At 46.7% G+C, this 21,267-nt stretch overlaps 5 non-coding genes across 5 annotated transcripts; all 5 read left to right on the forward strand.

The window, feature by feature from the left end:
* Positions 1-1,898: 1,898 nt before the first annotated feature.
* trnal-aag (transfer RNA leucine (anticodon AAG)) lies at positions 1,899-1,980 on the forward strand. Its single transcript has one exon. It is a non-coding gene; the product is annotated as a tRNA-Leu (tRNA).
* A 9,925-nt stretch (positions 1,981-11,905) lies between these two features.
* trnal-aag (transfer RNA leucine (anticodon AAG)) lies at positions 11,906-11,987 on the forward strand. Its single transcript has one exon. It is a non-coding gene; the product is annotated as a tRNA-Leu (tRNA).
* Positions 11,988-15,944: 3,957 nt separating this feature from the next.
* On the forward strand, positions 15,945-16,026 carry trnal-aag (transfer RNA leucine (anticodon AAG)). Its single transcript has one exon. It is a non-coding gene; the product is annotated as a tRNA-Leu (tRNA).
* Positions 16,027-17,955: 1,929 nt separating this feature from the next.
* trnal-aag (transfer RNA leucine (anticodon AAG)) lies at positions 17,956-18,037 on the forward strand. The gene has a single exon. It is a non-coding gene; the product is annotated as a tRNA-Leu (tRNA).
* A 1,919-nt stretch (positions 18,038-19,956) lies between these two features.
* On the forward strand, positions 19,957-20,038 carry trnal-aag (transfer RNA leucine (anticodon AAG)). The gene has a single exon. It is a non-coding gene; the product is annotated as a tRNA-Leu (tRNA).
* Positions 20,039-21,267: the final 1,229 nt, after the last annotated feature.

Raw genomic sequence — 21,267 nt, forward strand, 5'->3', positions numbered from 1 at the left:
TTCGTCGCTTCACCACCAGCAGTAAACCAGGCAGGCATGCCGGTTTTGGGTCACCTTTTCCTTCAGTTGCTATTGACAGGCTGATCCGAATCGCAGAATTTCCTCTGCTCCATAAATTGGCCTGAACCCCGCACCGAACACTACAAACACCTTCACCAAACCAACTGAATTCAGACCGTTCACTCACTCGTCCCCACACCTGCTGCCTCTCACTTATTCAGATGTGCACCACGTTTACTCTTTCTTCCATTTCTTGCAATCTATCGACCGCGCCCCCCATTGCTGTCATCTCTCCGTCGTTTCCCCGTTCGCCCTTCCAATCTTGCCGGTTCAACAGCACCTCCCATTTGTTCCTGTGCTGCAATCCAATTAATTTAACACCAGTATCTTTTTGTCAACCGAACCTATCCAGACAGCGAAAGTTACATTAAGACATGGTTAAGAGAAGATCCATTCTGCAAAAGAAAAGGGTGGGGAGGGGATCTGGACTCTGACTTCAGGATGAGAGTCAGATGTGTTTTTCATACCATTAGTCTGGGGAAGTTGTGATTAGGAGGGCAAATTTTTCCTATTGTTCTCTTCTCTTAAATTATGATAAATTTCAGGCTCAGTGCGTCAGGTTTTGTTATCACAATTTATGCTTTACTTACAGCAACTTCCTTCTTGCAAAAAACACAAGAACCTGCAACACAACTTTCAAAACACTTTATTCGCACCAACATAAGCTGCAAATGCTGCAAACTTGGAGCAGCCTTGGCCTTACCCTTTCTCTCAACGCATTCCTGCAGCGCCGTGTCGTCAGCACCAGATGGTGCTCTTGGCCTTTACACAACAGGCAATACCTTCACACAAAACGGAACCCCGTTACACAACACGGAGAACCTTTACACAACAGCAAACACATTACTCAATAGCGGACATCTTTACAAAGCAGACAAAATCTCTAAACAACAGGGAAAATCTATAATCAGCAGCGATCATCTTTACACAGGAGGGAACAATTTTAGAAACAGGGAACTACAGGGAATTTCTTTGCACAGCAGAACGCACCTTCATGCAAGTCTCTCTCTTCATCTCAGTCTCCGTTTCCCTGGCTGTCTACCTCCCTCTCTGTTTCCCTCGCAGTCTCGGTTTTCCCTCAGTCTCTGTCTCTGCCTCGTGTTAATCGCTCTGTCTGTCTCTCTCTCTCTTTGGTTTCTTCAGTGTCTTTCTCTGTCCCTCCATTTGTGTGGCCAGAAACACCCTTTCCGGATTCCTGTGTGTCATTTTGTGTGTGTCCCATTGTCGGTGTCGTAATACAGAGTGTCCTTGTGACATCGTGCAGCCATGTCAGCCTGCAAACACGGGTGCTGCGGGGTCCGGGTCTCTGGGCGGTTTCAGGGCCATGCTATAGTTTTCAACACAGGCTGGATGCTGAAATTTGTCTCGCTAACACACAGCACTGTGGGGCATCGGAACCTAAGCACCAGCCGGGATTGTTTGCTAACCGACAGCAGAGTGTAGCAGCGGAAGCGTGCTTGTCCCATAACCCAGAGGTCGATTGATCGTGAAGCCTTCTTCTGCTAGTTGCATTCTTATATACACCAACAATAAAATGCTCTATTGCTACCCCAATCCAACGCACTTAATTTTATCACACTTTACTTACACCAACTTCCTGCTTGCAACACACAACAGGGATAAATTTTGAATGAAATTTACAATGGGTGTGTTGCAGCAAACTTTTATTTATTAGTGTTGCCTTGTGAACACGTAGCTGCTTCTGATATAGTGGGTTGCATCAGAAGTGAGTTTGCCGTCCACGAATTTAATTTCCGTTTGTTTCCCCTGCTATTTACAAGACCAGGCCACATTTCAATCACCAGTCACTAGTTTCAGATTGCTTAGCGCACTGACGTGGTAGCGTGGCCGAGCGGTCTAAGGCGCTGGATTAAGGCTCCAGTCTCTTCGGGGGCGTGGGTTCGAATCCCACCGCTGCCAGATATTGCGACATTTATAAATTTCGTCGCTTCACCACCAGCAGTAAACCAGGCAGGCATGCCGGTTTTGGGTCACCTTTTCCTTCAGTTGCTATTGACAGGCGAGATCCGAATCGCAGAATTTCCTCTGCTCCATAATTGGCCCGAACCCCGCACCGAACACTGCAAACACCGTCACCCAACCAACTGGATTCAGACCGTTCACTCACTCGTCCCCACACCTGCTGCCTCTCACTTATTCAGATGTACACCACGTTTACTCTTTCTTCCATTTCTTGCAATCTATCGACCGCGCCCCCCATTGCTGTCATCTCTCCGTCGTTTCCCCGTTCGCCCTTCCAATCTTGCCGGTTCAACAGCACCTCCCATTTGTTCCTGTGCTGCAATCCAATTAATTTAACACCAGTATCTTTTTGTCAACCGAACCTATCCAGACAGCGAAAGTTACATTAAGACATGGTTAAGAGAAGATCCATTCTGCAAAAGAAAAGGGTGGGGAGGGGATCTGGACTCTGACTTCAGGATGAGAGTCAGATGTGTTTTTCATACCATTAGTCTGGGGAAGTTGTGATTAGGAGGGCAAATTTTTCCTATTGTTCTCTTCTCTTAAATTATGATAAATTTCAGGCTCAGTGCGTCAGGTTTTGTTATCACAATTTATGCTTTACTTACAGCAACTTCCTTCTTGCAAAAAACACAAGAACCTGCAACACAACTTTCAAAACACTTTATTCGCACCAACATAAGCTGCAAATGCTGCAAACTTGGAGCAGCCTTGGCCTTACCCTTTCTCTCAACGCATTCCTGCAGCGCCGTGTCGTCAGCACCAGATGGTGCTCTTGGCCTTTACACAACAGGCAATACCTTCACACAAAACGGAACCCCGATACACAACACGGAGAACCTTTACACAACAGCAAACACATTACTCAATAGCGGGCATCTTTACAAAGCAGACAAAATCTCTAAACAACAGGGAAAATCTATAATCAGCAGCGATCATCTTTACACAGGAGGGAACAATTTTAGAAACAGGGAACTACAGGGAATTTCTTTGCACAGCAGAACGCACCTTCATGCAAGTCTCTCTCTTCATCTCAGTCTCCGTTTCCCTGGCTGTCTACCTCCCTCTCTGTTTCTCTCGCAGTCTCGGTTTTCCCTCAGTCTCTGTCTCTGCCTCGTGTTAATCGCTCTGTCTGTCTCTCTCTCTCTTTGGTTTCTTCAGTGTCTTTCTCTGTCCCTCCATTTGTGTGGCCAGAAACACCCTTTCCGGATTCCTGTGTGTCATTTTGTGTGTGTCCCATTGTCGGTGTGGTAATACAGAGTGTCCTTGTGACATCGTGCAGCCATGTCAGCCTGCAAACACGGGTGCTGCGGGGTCCGGGTCTCTGGGCGGTTTCAGGGCCATGCTATAGCTTTCAACACAGGCTGGATGCTGAAATTTGTCTCGCTAACACACAGCACTGTGGGGCATCGGAACCTAAGCACCAGCCGGGATTGTTTGCTAACCGACAGCAGAGTGTAGCAGCGGAAGCGTGCTGGTCCCATAACCCAGAGGTCGATTGATCGTGAAGCCTTCTTCTGCTAGTTGCATTCTTATATACACCAACAATAAAATGCTCTATTGCTACCCCAATCCAACGCACTTAATTTTATCACACTTTACTTACACCAACTTCCTGCTTGCAACACACAACAGGGATAAATTTTGAATGAAATTTACAATGGGTGTGTTGCAGCAAACTTTTATTTATTAGTGTTGCCTTGTGAACACGTAGCTGCTTCTGATATAGTGGGTTGCATCAGAAGTGAGTTTGCCGTCCACGAATTTAATTTCCGTTTGTTTCCCCTGCTATTTACAAGACCAGGCCACATTTCAATCACCAGTCACTAGTTTCAGATTCCTTAGCGCACTGACGTGATAGCGTGGCCGAGCGGTCTAAGGCGCTGGACTAAGGCTCCAGTCTCTTCGGGGGCGTGGGTTCGAATCCCACCGCTGCCAGATATTGCGACATTTATAAATTTCGTCGCTTCACCACCAGCAGTAAACCAGGCAGGCATGCCGGTTTTGGGTCACCTTTTCCTTCAGTTGCTATTGACAGGCTGATCCGAATCGCAGAATTTCCTGTGCTCCATAAATTGGCCTGAACCCCGCACCGAACACTACAAACACCTTCACCAAACCAACTGAATTCAGACCGTTCACTCACTCGTCCCCACACCTGCTGCCTCTCACTTATTCAGATGTGCACCACGTTTACTCTTTCTTCCATTTCTTGCAATCTATCGACCGCGCCCCCCCATTGCTGTCATCTCTCCGTCGTTTCCCCGTTCGCCCTTCCAATCTTGCCGGTTCAACAGCACCTCCCATTTGTTCCTGTGCTGCAATCCAATTAATTTAACACCAGTATCTTTTTGTCAACCGAACCTATCCAGACAGCGAAAGTTACATTAAGACATGGTTAAGAGAAGATCCATTCTGCAAAAGAAAAGGGTGGGGAGGGGATCTGGACTCTGACTTCAGGATGAGAGTCAGATGTGTTTTTCATACCATTAGTCTGGGGAAGTTGTGATTAGGAGGGCAAATTTTTCCTATTGTTCTCTTCTCTTAAATTATGATAAATTTCAGGCTCAGTGCGTCAGGTTTTGTTATCACAATTTATGCTTTACTTACAGCAACTTCCTTCTTGCAAAAAACACAAGAACCTGCAACACAACTTTCAAAACACTTTATTCGCACCAACATAAGCTGCAAATGCTGCAAACTTGGAGCAGCCTTGGCCTTACCCTTTCTCTCAACGCATTCCTGCAGCGCCGTGTCGTCAGCACCAGATGGTGCTCTTGGCCTTTACACAACAGGCAATACCTTCACACAAAACGGAACCCCGTTACACAACACGGAGAACCTTTACACAACAGCAAACACATTACTCAATAGCGGACATCTTTACAAAGCAGACAAAATCTCTAAACAACAGGGAAAATCTATAATCAGCAGCGATCATCTTTACACAGGAGGGAACAATTTTAGAAACAGGGAACTACAGGGAATTTCTTTGCACAGCAGAACGCACCTTCATGCAAGTCTCTCTCTTCATCTCAGTCTCCGTTTCCCTGGCTGTCTACCTCCCTCTCTGTTTCCCTCGCAGTCTCGGTTTTCCCTCAGTCTCTGTCTCTGCCTCGTGTTAATCGCTCTGTCTGTCTCTCTCTCTCTTTGGTTTCTTCAGTGTCTTTCTCTGTCCCTCCATTTGTGTGGCCAGAAACACCCTTTCCGGATTCCTGTGTGTCATTTTGTGTGTGTCCCATTGTCGGTGTGGTAATACAGAGTGTCCTTGTGACATCGTGCAGCCATGTCAGCCTGCAAACACGGGTGCTGCGGGGTCCGGGTCTCTGGGCGGTTTCAGGGCCATGCTATAGTTTTCAACACAGGCTGGATGCTGAAATTTGTCTCGCTAACACACAGCACTGTGGGGCATCGGAACCTAAGCACCAGCCGGGATTGTTTGCTAACCGACAGCAGAGTGTAGCAGCGGAAGCGTGCTTGTCCCATAACCCAGAGGTCGATTGATCGTGAAGCCTTCTTCTGCTAGTTGCATTCTTATATACACCAACAATAAAATGCTCTATTGCTACCCCAATCCAACGCACTTAATTTTATCACACTTTACTTACACCAACTTCCTGCTTGCAACACACAACAGGGATAAATTTTGAATGAAATTTACAATGGGTGTGTTGCAGCAAACTTTTATTTATTAGTGTTGCCTTGTGAACACGTAGCTGCTTCTGATATAGTGGGTTGCATCAGAAGTGAGTTTGCCGTCCACGAATTTAATTTCCTTTCGTTTCCCCTGCTATTTACAAGAGCAGGCCACATTTCAATCACCAGTCACTAGTTTCAGATTCCTTAGCGCACTGACGTGGTAGCGTGGCCGAGCGGTCTAAGGCGCTGGATTAAGGCTCCAGTCTCTTCGGGGGTGTGGGTTCGAATCCCACCGCTGCCAGATATTGCGACATTTATAAATTTCGTCGCTTCACCACCAGCAGTAAACCAGGCAGGCATGCCGGTTTTGGGTCACCTTTTCCTTCAGTTGCTATTGACAGGCTGATCCGAATCGCAGAATTTCCTCTGCTCCATAAATTGGCCTGAACCCCGCACCGAACACTACAAACACCTTCACCAAACCAACTGAATTCAGACCGTTCACTCACTCGTCCCCACACCTGCTGCCTCTCACTTATTCAGATGTGCACCACGTTTACTCTTTCTTCCATTTCTTGCAATCTATCGACCGCGCCCCCCATTGCTGTCATCTCTCCGTCGTTTCCCCGTTCGCCCTTCCAATCTTGCCGGTTCAACAGCACCTCCCATTTGTTCCTGTGCTGCAATCCAATTAATTTAACACCAGTATCTTTTTGTCAACCGAACCTATCCAGACAGCGAAAGTTACATTAAGACATGGTTAAGAGAAGATCCATTCTGCAAAAGAAAAGGGTGGGGAGGGGATCTGGACTCTGACTTCAGGATGAGAGTCAGATGTGTTTTTCATACCATTAGTCTGGGGAAGTTGTGATTAGGAGGGCAAATTTTTCCTATTGTTCTCTTCTCTTAAATTATGATAAATTTCAGGCTCAGTGCGTCAGGTTTTGTTATCACAATTTATGCTTTACTTACAGCAACTTCCTTCTTGCAAAAAACACAAGAACCTGCAACACAACTTTCAAAACACTTTATTCGCACCAACATAAGCTGCAAATGCTGCAAACTTGGAGCAGCCTTGGCCTTACCCTTTCTCTCAACGCATTCCTGCAGCGCCGTGTCGCCAGCACCAGATGGGGCTCTTGGCCTTTACACAACAGGCAATACCTTCACACAAAACGGAAGCCCGTTACACAACACGGAGAACCTTTACACAACAGGAAACACATTACTCAATAGCGGGCATCTTTACAAAGCAGACAAAATCTCTAAACAACAGGGAAAATCTATAATCAGCAGCGATCATCTTTACACAGGAGGGAACAATTTTAGAAACAGGGAACTACAGGGAATTTCTTTGCACAGCAGAACGCACCTTCATGCAAGTCTCTCTCTTCATCTCAGTCTCCGTTTCCCTGGCTGTCTACCTCCCTCTCTGTTTCTCTCGCAGTCTCGGTTTTCCCTCAGTCTCTGTCTCTGCCTCGTGTTAATCGCTCTGTCTGTCTCTCTCTCTCTTTGGTTTCTTCAGTGTCTTTCTCTGTCCCTCCATTTGTGTGGCCAGAAACACCCTTTCCGGATTCCTGTGTGTCATTTTGTGTGTGTCCCATTGTCGGTGTGGTAATACAGAGTGTCCTTGTGACATCGTGCAGCCATGTCAGCCTGCAAACACGGGTGCTGCGGGGTCCGGGTCTCTGGGCGGTTTCAGGGCCATGCTATAGCTTTCAACACAGGCTGGATGCTGAAATTTGTCTCGCTAACACACAGCACTGTGGGGCATCGGAACCTAAGCACCAGCCGGGATTGTTTGCTAACCGACAGCAGAGTGTAGCAGCGGAAGCGTGCTGGTCCCATAACCCAGAGGTCGATTGATCGTGAAGCCTTCTTCTGCTAGTTGCATTCTTATATACACCAACAATAAAATGCTCTATTGCTACCCCAATCCAACGCACTTAATTTTATCACACTTTACTTACACCAACTTCCTGCTTGCAACACACAACAGGGATAAATTTTGAATGAAATTTACAATGGGTGTGTTGCAGCAAACTTTTATTTATTAGTGTTGCCTTGTGAACACGTAGCTGCTTCTGATATAGTGGGTTGCATCAGAAGTGAGTTTGCCGTCCACGAATTTAATTTCCGTTTGTTTCCCCTGCTATTTACAAGACCAGGCCACATTTCAATCACCAGTCACTAGTTTCAGATTCCTTAGCGCACTGACGTGATAGCGTGGCCGAGCGGTCTAAGGCGCTGGACTAAGGCTCCAGTCTCTTCGGGGGCGTGGGTTCGAATCCCACCGCTGCCAGATATTGCGACATTTATAAATTTCGTCGCTTCACCACCAGCAGTAAACCAGGCAGGCATGCCGGTTTTGGGTCACCTTTTCCTTCAGTTGCTATTGACAGGCTGATCCGAATCGCAGAATTTCCTGTGCTCCATAAATTGGCCTGAACCCCGCACCGAACACTACAAACACCTTCACCAAACCAACTGAATTCAGACCGTTCACTCACTCGTCCCCACACCTGCTGCCTCTCACTTATTCAGATGTGCACCACGTTTACTCTTTCTTCCATTTCTTGCAATCTATCGACCGCGCCCCCCCATTGCTGTCATCTCTCCGTCGTTTCCCCGTTCGCCCTTCCAATCTTGCCGGTTCAACAGCACCTCCCATTTGTTCCTGTGCTGCAATCCAATTAATTTAACACCAGTATCTTTTTGTCAACCGAACCTATCCAGACAGCGAAAGTTACATTAAGACATGGTTAAGAGAAGATCCATTCTGCAAAAGAAAAGGGTGGGGAGGGGATCTGGACTCTGACTTCAGGATGAGAGTCAGATGTGTTTTTCATACCATTAGTCTGGGGAAGTTGTGATTAGGAGGGCAAATTTTTCCTATTGTTCTCTTCTCTTAAATTATGATAAATTTCAGGCTCAGTGCGTCAGGTTTTGTTATCACAATTTATGCTTTACTTACAGCAACTTCCTTCTTGCAAAAAACACAAGAACCTGCAACACAACTTTCAAAACACTTTATTCGCACCAACATAAGCTGCAAATGCTGCAAACTTGGAGCAGCCTTGGCCTTACCCTTTCTCTCAACGCATTCCTGCAGCGCCGTGTCGTCAGCACCAGATGGTGCTCTTGGCCTTTACACAACAGGCAATACCTTCACACAAAACGGAACCCCGTTACACAACACGGAGAACCTTTACACAACAGCAAACACATTACTCAATAGCGGACATCTTTACAAAGCAGACAAAATCTCTAAACAACAGGGAAAATCTATAATCAGCAGCGATCATCTTTACACAGGAGGGAACAATTTTAGAAACAGGGAACTACAGGGAATTTCTTTGCACAGCAGAACGCACCTTCATGCAAGTCTCTCTCTTCATCTCAGTCTCCGTTTCCCTGGCTGTCTACCTCCCTCTCTGTTTCCCTCGCAGTCTCGGTTTTCCCTCAGTCTCTGTCTCTGCCTCGTGTTAATCGCTCTGTCTGTCTCTCTCTCTCTTTGGTTTCTTCAGTGTCTTTCTCTGTCCCTCCATTTGTGTGGCCAGAAACACCCTTTCCGGATTCCTGTGTGTCATTTTGTGTGTGTCCCATTGTCGGTGTGGTAATACAGAGTGTCCTTGTGACATCGTGCAGCCATGTCAGCCTGCAAACACGGGTGCTGCGGGGTCCGGGTCTCTGGGCGGTTTCAGGGCCATGCTATAGTTTTCAACACAGGCTGGATGCTGAAATTTGTCTCGCTAACACACAGCACTGTGGGGCATCGGAACCTAAGCACCAGCCGGGATTGTTTGCTAACCGACAGCAGAGTGTAGCAGCGGAAGCGTGCTTGTCCCATAACCCAGAGGTCGATTGATCGTGAAGCCTTCTTCTGCTAGTTGCATTCTTATATACACCAACAATAAAATGCTCTATTGCTACCCCAATCCAACGCACTTAATTTTATCACACTTTACTTACACCAACTTCCTGCTTGCAACACACAACAGGGATAAATTTTGAATGAAATTTACAATGGGTGTGTTGCAGCAAACTTTTATTTATTAGTGTTGCCTTGTGAACACGTAGCTGCTTCTGATATAGTGGGTTGCATCAGAAGTGAGTTTGCCGTCCACGAATTTAATTTCCTTTCGTTTCCCCTGCTATTTACAAGAGCAGGCCACATTTCAATCACCAGTCACTAGTTTCAGATTCCTTAGCGCACTGACGTGGTAGCGTGGCCGAGCGGTCTAAGGCGCTGGATTAAGGCTCCAGTCTCTTCGGGGGTGTGGGTTCGAATCCCACCGCTGCCAGATATTGCGACATTTATAAATTTCGTCGCTTCACCACCAGCAGTAAACCAGGCAGGCATGCCGGTTTTGGGTCACCTTTTCCTTCAGTTGCTATTGACAGGCTGATCCGAATCGCAGAATTTCCTCTGCTCCATAAATTGGCCTGAACCCCGCACCGAACACTACAAACACCTTCACCAAACCAACTGAATTCAGACCGTTCACTCACTCGTCCCCACACCTGCTGCCTCTCACTTATTCAGATGTGCACCACGTTTACTCTTTCTTCCATTTCTTGCAATCTATCGACCGCGCCCCCCATTGCTGTCATCTCTCCGTCGTTTCCCCGTTCGCCCTTCCAATCTTGCCGGTTCAACAGCACCTCCCATTTGTTCCTGTGCTGCAATCCAATTAATTTAACAGCAGTATCTTTTTGTCAATCGAACCTATCCAGACAGCGAAAGTTACATTAAGACATGGTTAAGAGAAGATCCATTCTGCAAAAGAAAAGGGTGGGGAGGGGATCTGGACTCTGACTTCAGGATGAGAGTCAGATGTGTTTTTCATACCATTAGTCTGGGGAAGTTGTGATTAGGAGGGCAAATTTTTCCTATTGTTCTCTTCTCTTAAATTATGATAAATTTCAGGCTCAGTGCGTCAGGTTTTGTTATCACAATTTATGCTTTACTTACAGCAACTTCCTTCTTGCAAAAAACACAAGAACCTGCAACACAACTTTCAAAACATTTTATTCGCACCAACATAAGCTGCAAATGCTGCAAACTTGGAGCAGCCTTGGCCTTACCCTTTCTCTCAACGCATTCCTGCAGCGCCGTGTCGTCAGCACCAGATGGTGCTCTTGGCCTTTACACAACAGGCAATACCTTCACACAAAACGGAACCCCGTTACACAACACGGAGAACCTTTACACAACAGCAAACACATTACTCAATAGCGGACATCTTTACAAAGCAGACAAAATCTCTAAACAACAGGGAAAATCTATAATCAGCAGCGATCATCTTTACACAGGAGGGAACAATTTTAGAAACAGGGAACTACAGGGAATTTCTTTGCACAGCAGAACGCACCTTCATGCAAGTCTCTCTCTTCATCTCAGTCTCCGTTTCCCTGGCTGTCTACCTCCCTCTCTGTTTCCCTCGCAGTCTCGGTTTTCCCTCAGTCTCTGTCTCTGCCTCGTGTTAATCGCTCTGTCTGTCTCTCTCTCTCTTTGGTTTCTTCAGTGTCTTTCTCTGTCCCTCCATTTGTGTGGCCAGAAACACCCTTTCCGGATTCCTGTGTGTCATTTTGTGTGTGTCCCATTGTCGGTGTGGTAATACAGAGTGTCCTTGTGACATCGTGCAGCCATGTCAGCCTGCAAACACGGGTGCTGCGGGGTCCGGGTCTCTGGGCGGTTTCAGGGCCATGCTATAGTTTTCAACACAGGCTGGATGCTGAAATTTGTCTCGCTAACACACAGCACTGTGGGGCATCGGAACCTAAGCACCAGCCGGGATTGTTTGCTAACCGACAGCAGAGTGTAGCAGCGGAAGCGTGCTTGTCCCATAACCCAGAGGTCGATTGATCGTGAAGCCTTCTTCTGCTAGTTGCATTCTTATATACACCAACAATAAAATGCTCTATTGCTACCCCAATCCAACGCACTTAATTTTATCACACTTTACTTACACCAACTTCCTGCTTGCAACACACAACAGGGATAAATTTTGAATGAAATTTACAATGGGTGTGTTGCAGCAAACTTTTATTTATTAGTGTTGCCTTGTGAACACGTAGCTGCTTCTGATATAGTGGGTTGCATCAGAAGTGAGTTTGCCGTCCACGAATTTAATTTCCTTTCGTTTCCCCTGCTATTTACAAGACCAGGCCACATTTCAATCACCAGTCACTAGTTTCAGATTCCTTAGCGCACTGACGTGGTAGCGTGGCCGAGCGGTCTAAGGCGCTGGATTAAGGCTCCAGTCTCTTCGGGGGCGTGGGTTCGAATCCCACCGCTGCCAGATATTGCGACATTTATAAATTTCGTCGCTTCACCACCAGCAGTAAACCAGGCAGGCATGCCGGTTTTGGGTCACCTTTTCCTTCAGTTGCTATTGACAGGCTGATCCGAATCGCAGAATTTCCTCTGCTCCATAATTGGCCTGAACCCCGCACCGAACACTACAAACACCGTCACCCAACCAACTGAATTCAGACCGTTCACTCACTCGTCCCCACACCTGCTGCCTCTCACTTATTCAGATGTACACCACGTTTACTCTTTCTTCCATTTCTTGCAATCTATCGACCGCGCCCCCCATTGCTGTCATCTCTCCGTCGTTTCCCCGTTCGCCCTTCCAATCTTGCCGGTTCAACAGCACCTCCCATTTGTTCCTGTGCTGCAATCCAATTAATTTAACACCAGTATCTTTTTGTCAATCGAACCTATCCAGACAGCGAAAGTTACATTAAGACATGGTTAAGAGAAGATCCATTCTGCAAAAGAAAAGGGTGGGGAGGGGATCTGGACTCTGACTTCAGGATGAGAGTCAGATGTGTTTTTCATACCATTAGTCTGGGGAAGTTGTGATTAGGAGGGCAAATGTTTCCTATTGTTCTCTTCTCTTAAATTATGATAAATTTCAGGCTCAGTGCGTCAGGTTTTGTTATCACAATTTATGCTTTACTTACAGCAACTTCCTTCTTGCAAAAAACACAAGAACCTGCAACACAACTTTCAAAACACTTTATTCGCACCAACATAAGCTGCAAATGCTGCAAACTTGGAGCAGCCTTGGCCTTACCCTTTCTCTCAACGCATTCCTGCAGCGCCGTGTCGTCAGCACCAGATGGTGCTCTTGGCCTTTACACAACAGGCAATACCTTCACACAAAACGGAACCCCGTTACACAACACGGAGAACCTTTACACAACAGCAAACACATTACTCAATAGCGGACATCTTTACAAAGCAGACAAAATCTCTAAACAACAGGGAAAATCTATAATCAGCAGCGATCATCTTTACACAGGAGGGAACAATTTATATAACAGGGAACATCTTTACACTACAGGGAATTTCTTTGCACAGCAGAACGCACCTTCATGCAAGTCTCTCTCTTCATCTCAGTCTCCGTTTCCCTGGCTGTCTACCTCCCTCTCTGTTTCTCTCGCAGTCTCGGTTTTCCCTCAGTCTCTGTCTCTGCCTCGTGTTAATCGCTCTGTCTGTCTCTCTCTCTCTTTGGTTTCTTCAGTGTCTTTCTCTGTCCCTCCATTTGTGTGGCCAGAAACACCCTTTCCGGACTCCTGTGTGTCATTTTGTGTGTGTCCCATTGTCGGTGTCGTAATACAGAGTGTCCTTGTGACATCGTGCAGCCATGTCAGCCTGCAAACACGGGTGCTGCGGGGTCCGGGTCTCTGGGCGGTTTCAGGGCCATGCTATAGTTTTCAACACAGGCTGGATGCTGAAATTTGTCTCGCTAACACACAGCACTGTGGGGCATCGGAACCTAAGCACCAGCCGGGATTGTTTGTTAACCGACAGCAGAGTGTAGCAGCGGAAGCGTGCTGGTCCCATAACCCAGAGGTCGATTGATCGTAAGCCTTCTTCTGCTAGTTGCATTCTTATATACACCAACAATAAAATGCTCTATTGCTACCCCAATCAAACGCACTTAATTTTATCACACTTTACTTACACCAACTTCCTGCTTGCAACACACAACAGGGATAAATTTTGAATGAAATTTACAATGGGTGTGTTGCAGCAAACTTTTATTTATTAGCGTTGCCTTGTGAACACGTAGCTGCTTCTGATATAGTGGGTTGCATCAGAAGTGAGTTTGCCGTCCACGAATTTAATTTCCTTTTGTTTCCCCTGCTATTTACAAGACCAGGCCACATTTCAATCACCAGTCACTAGTTTCAGATTCCTTAGCGCACTGATGTGGTAGCGTGGCCGAGCGGTCTAAGGCGCTGGATTAAGGCTCCAGTCTCTTCCGGGGGCGTGGGTTCGAATCGCACCGCTGCCAGATATTGCGACATTTATAAATTTCGTCGCTTCACCACCAGCAGTAAACCAGGCAGGCATGCCGGTTTTGGGTCACCTTTTCCTTCAGTTGCTATTGACAGGCTGATCCGAATCGCAGAATTTCCTCTGCTCCATAATTGGCCCGAACCCCGCACCGAACACTACAAACACCGTCACCCAACCAACTGGATTCAGACCGTTCACTCACTCGTCCCCACACCTGCTGCCTCTCACTTATTCAGATGTACACCACGTTTACTCTTTCTTCCATTTCTTGCAATCTATCGACCGCGCCCCCCATTGCTGTCACTCTCGCACCCACCATCTCTCCGTCGTTTCCCCGTTCGCCCTTCCAATCTTGCCGGTTCAACAGCACCTCCCATTTGTTCCTGTGCTGCAATCCAATTAATTTAACAGCAGTATCTTTTTGTCAATCGAACCTATCCAGACAGCGAAAGTTACATTAAGACATGGTTAAGAGAAGATCCATTCTGCAAAAGAAAAGGGTGGGGAGGGGATCTGGACTCTGACTTCAGGATGAGAGTCAGATGTGTTTTTCATACCATTAGTCTGGGGAAGTTGTGATTAGGAGGGCAAATGTTTCCTATTGTTCTCTTCTCTTAAATTATGATAAATTTCAGGCTCAGTGCGTCAGGTTTTGTTATCACAATTTATGCTTTACTTACAGCAACTTCCTTCTTGCAAAAAACACAAGAACCTGCAACACAACTTTCAAAACACTTTATTCGCACCAACATAAGCTGCAAATGCTGCAAACTTGGAGCAGCCTTGGCCTTACCCTTTCTCTCAACGCATTCCTGCAGCGCCGTGTCGTCAGCACCAGATGGTGCTCTTGGCCTTTACACAACAGGCAATACCTTCACACAAAACGGAACCCCGTTACACAACACGGAGAAGCTTTACACAACAGGAAACACATTACTCAATAGCGGACATCTTTACAAAACAGACAAAATCTCTAAACAACAGGGAAAATCTATAATCAGCAGCGATCATCTTTACACAGGAGGGAACAATTTTATATAACAGGGAACATCTTTACACTACAGGGAATTTCTTTGCACAGCAGAACGCACCTTCATGCAAGTCTCTCGCTTCATCTCAGTCTCCGTTTCCCTGGCTGTCTACCTCCCTCTCTGTTTCTCTCGCAGTCTCGGTTTTCCCTCAGTCTCTGTCTCTGCCTCGTGTTAATCGCTCTGTCTGTCTGTCTCTCTCTCTCTTTGGTTTCTTCAGTGTCTTTCTCTGTCCCTCCATTTGTGTGGCCAGAAACACCCTTTCCGGGTTCCTGTGTGTCATTTTGTGTGTGTCCCATTGTCGGTGTGGTAATACAGAGTGTCCTTGTGACATCGTGCAGCCATGTCAGCCTGCAAACACGGGTGCTGCGGGGTCCGGGTCTCTGGGCGGTTTCAGGGCCATGCTATAGTTTTCAACACAGGCTGGATGCTGAAATTTGTCTCGCTAACACACAGCACTGTGGGGCATCGGAACCTAAGCACCAGCCGGGATTGTTTGCTAACCGACAGCAGAGTGTAGCAGCGGAAGCGTGCTGGTCCCATAACCCAGAGGTCGATTGATCGTAAGCCTTCTTCTGCTAGTTGCATTCTTATATACACCAACAATAAAATGCTCTATTGCTACCCCAATCAAACGCACTTAATTTTATCACACTTTACTTACACCAACTTCCTGCTTCCAACACACAACAGGGATAAATTTTGAATGAAATTTACAATGGGTGTGTTGCAGCAAACTTTTATTTATTAGCGTTGCCTTGTGAACACGTAGCTGCTTCTGATATAGTGGGTTGCATCAGAAGTGAGTTTGCCGTCCACGAATTTAATTTCCGTTTGTTTCCCCTGCTATTTACAAGACCAGGCCACATTTCAATCACCAGTCACTAGTTTCAGATTCCTTAGCGCACTGACGTGGTAGCGTGGCCGAGCGGTCTAAGGCGCTGGATTAAGGCTCCAGTCTCTTCGGGGGCGTGGGTTCGAATCCCACCGCTGCCAGATATTGCGACATTTATAAATTTCGTCGCTTCACCACCAGCAGTAAACCAGGCAGGCATGCCGGTTTTGGGTCACCTTTTCCTTCAGTTGCTATTGACAGGCTGATCCGAATCGCAGAATTTCCTCTGCTCCATAAATTGGCCTGAACCCCGCACCGAACACTACAAACACCTTCACCAAACCAACTGAATTCAGACCGTTCACTCACTCGTCCCCACACCTGCTGCCTCTCACTTATTCAGATGTGCACCACGTTTACTCTTTCTTCCATTTCTTGCAATCTATCGACCGCGCCCCCCATTGCTGTCATCTCTCCGTCGTTTCCCCGTTCGCCCTTCCAATCTTGCCGGTTCAACAGCACCTCCCATTTGTTCCTGTGCTGCAATCCAATTAATTTAACACCAGTATCTTTTTGTCAACCGAACCTATCCAGACAGCGAAAGTTACATTAAGACATGGTTAAGAGAAGATCCATTCTGCAAAAGAAAAGGGTGGGGAGGGGATCTGGACTCTGACTTCAGGATGAGAGTCAGATGTGTTTTTCATACCATTAGTCTGGGGAAGTTGTGATTAGGAGGGCAAATTTTTCCTATTGTTCTCTTCTCTTAAATTATGATAAATTTCAGGCTCAGTGCGTCAGGTTTTGTTATCACAATTTATGCTTTACTTACAGCAACTTCCTTCTTGCAAAAAACACAAGAACCTGCAACACAACTTTCAAAACACTTTATTCGCACCAACATAAGCTGCAAATGCTGCAAACTTGGAGCAGCCTTGGCCTTCCCCTTTCTCTCAACGCATTCCTGCAGCGCCGGGTCGCCAGCACCAGATGCTGCTCTTGGCCTTTACACAACAGGCAATACCTTCACACAAAACGGAAGCCCGTTACACAACACGGAGAACCTTTACACAACAGCAAACACATTACTCAATAGCGGACATCTTTACAAAGCAGACAAAATCTCTAAACAACAGGGAAAATCTGTAATCAGCAGCGATCATCTTTACACAGGAGGGAACAATTTTCTATAACAGGGAACATCTTTACACTACAGGGAATTTCTTTGCACAGCAGAACGCACCTTCATGCAAGTCTCTCTCTTCATCTCAGTCTCCGTTTCCCTGGCTGTCTACCTCCCTCTCTGTTTCTCTCGCAGTCTCGGTTTTCCCTCAGTCTCTGTCTCTGCCTCGTGTTAATCGCTCTGTCTGTCTCTCTCTCTCTTTGGTTTCTTCAGTGTCTTTCTCTGTCCCTCCATTTGTGTGGCCAGAAACACCCTTTCCGGGTTCCTGTGTGTCATTTTGTGTGTGTCCCATTGTCGGTGTGGTAATACAGAGTGTCCTTGTGACATCGTGCAGCCATGTCAGCCTGCAAACACGGGTGCTGCGGGGTCCGGGTCTCTGGGCGGTTTCAGGGCCATGCTATAGTTTTCAACACAGGCTGGATGCTGAAATTTGTCTCGCTAACACACAGCACTGTGGGGCATCGGAACCTAAGCACCAGCCGGGATTGTTTGCTAACCGACAGCAGAGTGTAGCAGCGGAAGCGTGCTGGTCCCATAACCCAGAGGTCGATTGATCGTAAGCCTTCTTCTGCTAGTTGCATTCTTATATACACCAACAATAAAATGCTCTATTGCTACCCCAATCAAACGCACTTAATTTTATCACACTTTACTTACACCAACTTCCTGCTTCCAACACACAACAGGGATAAATTTTGAATGAAATTTACAATGGGTGTGTTGCAGCAAACTTTTATTTATTAGCGTTGCCTTGTGAACACGTAGCTGCTTCTGATATAGTGGGTTGCATCAGAAGTGAGTTTGCCGTCCACGAATTTAATTTCCGTTTGTTTCCCCTGCTATTTACAAGACCAGGCCACATTTCAATCACCAGTCACTAGTTTCAGATTCCTTAGCGCACTGACGTGGTAGCGTGGCCGAGCGGTCTAAGGCGCTGGATTAAGGCTCCAGTCTCTTCGGGGGCGTGGGTTCGAATCCCACCGCTGCCAGATATTGCGACATTTATAAATTTCGTCGCTTCACCACCAGCAGTAAACCAGGCAGGCATGCCGGTTTTGGGTCACCTTTTCCTTCAGTTGCTATTGACAGGCTGATCCGAATCGCAGAATTTCCTCTGCTCCATAAATTGGCCTGAACCCCGCACCGAACACTACAAACACCTTCACCAAACCAACTGAATTCAGACCGTTCACTCACTCGTCCCCACACCTGCTGCCTCTCACTTATTCAGATGTGCACCACGTTTACTCTTTCTTCCATTTCTTGCAATCTATCGACCGCGCCCCCCATTGCTGTCATCTCTCCGTCGTTTCCCCGTTCGCCCTTCCAATCTTGCCGGTTCAACAGCACCTCCCATTTGTTCCTGTGCTGCAATCCAATTAATTTAACACCAGTATCTTTTTGTCAACCGAACCTATCCAGACAGCGAAAGTTACATTAAGACATGGTTAAGAGAAGATCCATTCTGCAAAAGAAAAGGGTGGGGAGGGGATCTGGACTCTGACTTCAGGATGAGAGTCAGATGTGTTTTTCATACCATTAGTCTGGGGAAGTTGTGATTAGGAGGGCAAATTTTTCCTATTGTTCTCTTCTCTTAAATTATGATAAATTTCAGGCTCAGTGCGTCAGGTTTTGTTATCACAATTTATGCTTTACTTACAGCAACTTCCTTCTTGCAAAAAACACAAGAACCTGCAACACAACTTTCAAAACACTTTATTCGCACCAACATAAGCTGCAAATGCTGCAAACTTGGAGCAGCCTTGGCCTTACCCTTTCTCTCAACGCATTCCTGCAGCGCCGTGTCGTCAGCACCAGATGGTGCTCTTGGCCTTTACACAACAGGCAATACCTTCACACAAAACGGAACCCCGTTACACAACACGGAGAACCTTTACACAACAGCAAACACATTACTCAATAGCGGACATCTTTACAAAGCAGACAAAATCTCTAAACAACAGGGAAAATCTATAATCAGCAGCGATCATCTTTACACAGGAGGGAACAATTTTAGAAACAGGGAACTACAGGGAATTTCTTTGCACAGCAGAACGCACCTTCATGCAAGTCTCTCTCTTCATCTCAGTCTCCGTTTCCCTGGCTGTCTACCTCCCTCTCTGTTTCCCTCGCAGTCTCGGTTTTCCCTCAGTCTCTGTCTCTGCCTCGTGTTAATCGCTCTGTCTGTCTCTCTCTCTCTTTGGTTTCTTCAGTGTCTTTCTCTGTCCCTCCATTTGTGTGGCCAGAAACACCCTTTCCGGATTCCTGTGTGTCATTTTGTGTGTGTCCCATTGTCGGTGTCGTAATACAGAGTGTCCTTGTGACATCGTGCAGCCATGTCAGCCTGCAAACACGGGTGCTGCGGGGTCCGGGTCTCTGGGCGGTTTCAGGGCCATGCTATAGTTTTCAACACAGGCTGGATGCTGAAATTTGTCTCGCTAACACACAGCACTGTGGGGCATCGGAACCTAAGCACCAGCCGGGATTGTTTGCTAACCGACAGCAGAGTGTAGCAGCGGAAGCGTGCTTGTCCCATAACCCAGAGGTCGATTGATCGTGAAGCCTTCTTCTGCTAGTTGCATTCTTATATACACCAACAATAAAATGCTCTATTGCTACCCCAATCCAACGCACTTAATTTTATCACACTTTACTTACACCAACTTCCTGCTTGCAACACACAACAGGGATAAATTTTGAATGAAATTTACAATGGGTGTGTTGCAGCAAACTTTTATTTATTAGTGTTGCCTTGTGAACACGTAGCTGCTTCTGATATAGTGGGTTGCATCAGAAGTGAGTTTGCCGTCCACGAATTTAATTTCCGTTTGTTTCCCCTGCTATTTACAAGACCAGGCCACATTTCAATCACCAGTCACTAGTTTCAGATTGCTTAGCGCACTGACGTGGTAGCGTGGCCGAGCGGTCTAAGGCGCTGGATTAAGGCTCCAGTCTCTTCGGGGGCGTGGGTTCGAATCCCACCGCTGCCAGATATTGCGACATTTATAAATTTCGTCGCTTCACCACCAGCAGTAAACCAGGCAGGCATGCCGGTTTTGGGTCACCTTTTCCTTCAGTTGCTATTGACAGGCGAGATCCGAATCGCAGAATTTCCTCTGCTCCATAATTGGCCCGAACCCCGCACCGAACACTGCAAACACCGTCACCCAACCAACTGGATTCAGACCGTTCACTCACTCGTCCCCACACCTGCTGCCTCTCACTTATTCAGATGTACACCACGTTTACTCTTTCTTCCATTTCTTGCAATCTATCGACCGCGCCCCCCATTGCTGTCATCTCTCCGTCGTTTCCCCGTTCGCCCTTCCAATCTTGCCGGTTCAACAGCACCTCCCATTTGTTCCTGTGCTGCAATCCAATTAATTTAACACCAGTATCTTTTTGTCAACCGAACCTATCCAGACAGCGAAAGTTACATTAAGACATGGTTAAGAGAAGATCCATTCTGCAAAAGAAAAGGGTGGGGAGGGGATCTGGACTCTGACTTCAGGATGAGAGTCAGATGTGTTTTTCATACCATTAGTCTGGGGAAGTTGTGATTAGGAGGGCAAATTTTTCCTATTGTTCTCTTCTCTTAAATTATGATAAATTTCAGGCTCAGTGCGTCAGGTTTTGTTATCACAATTTATGCTTTACTTACAGCAACTTCCTTCTTGCAAAAAACACAAGAACCTGCAACACAACTTTCAAAACACTTTATTCGCACCAACATAAGCTGCAAATGCTGCAAACTTGGAGCAGCCTTGGCCTTACCCTTTCTCTCAACGCATTCCTGCAGCGCCGTGTCGTCAGCACCAGATGGTGCTCTTGGCCTTTACACAACAGGCAATACCTTCACACAAAACGGAACCCCGATACACAACACGGAGAACCTTTACACAACAGCAAACACATTACTCAATAGCGGACATCTTTACAAAGCAGACAAAATCTCTAAACAACAGGGAAAATCTATAATCAGCAGCGATCATCTTTACACAGGAGGGAACAATTTTAGAAACAGGGAACTACAGGGAATTTCTTTGCACAGCAGAACGCACCTTCATGCAAGTCTCTCGCTTCATCTCAGTCTCCGTTTCCCGGGCTGTCTACCTCCCTCTCTGTTTCTCTCGCAGTCTCGGTTTTCCCTCAGTCTCTGTCTCTGCCTCGTGTTAATCGCTCTGTCTGTCTCTCTCTCTCTTTGGTTTCTTCAGTGTCT

The sequence above is a fragment of the Somniosus microcephalus genome, unplaced genomic scaffold (assembly GCF_052327205.1).
Source record: "Somniosus microcephalus isolate GS21.2 unplaced genomic scaffold, FLI_Smic_1.0 unresolved_chr9, whole genome shotgun sequence".
Lineage (NCBI taxonomy): Eukaryota > Metazoa > Chordata > Chondrichthyes > Squaliformes > Somniosidae > Somniosus > Somniosus microcephalus.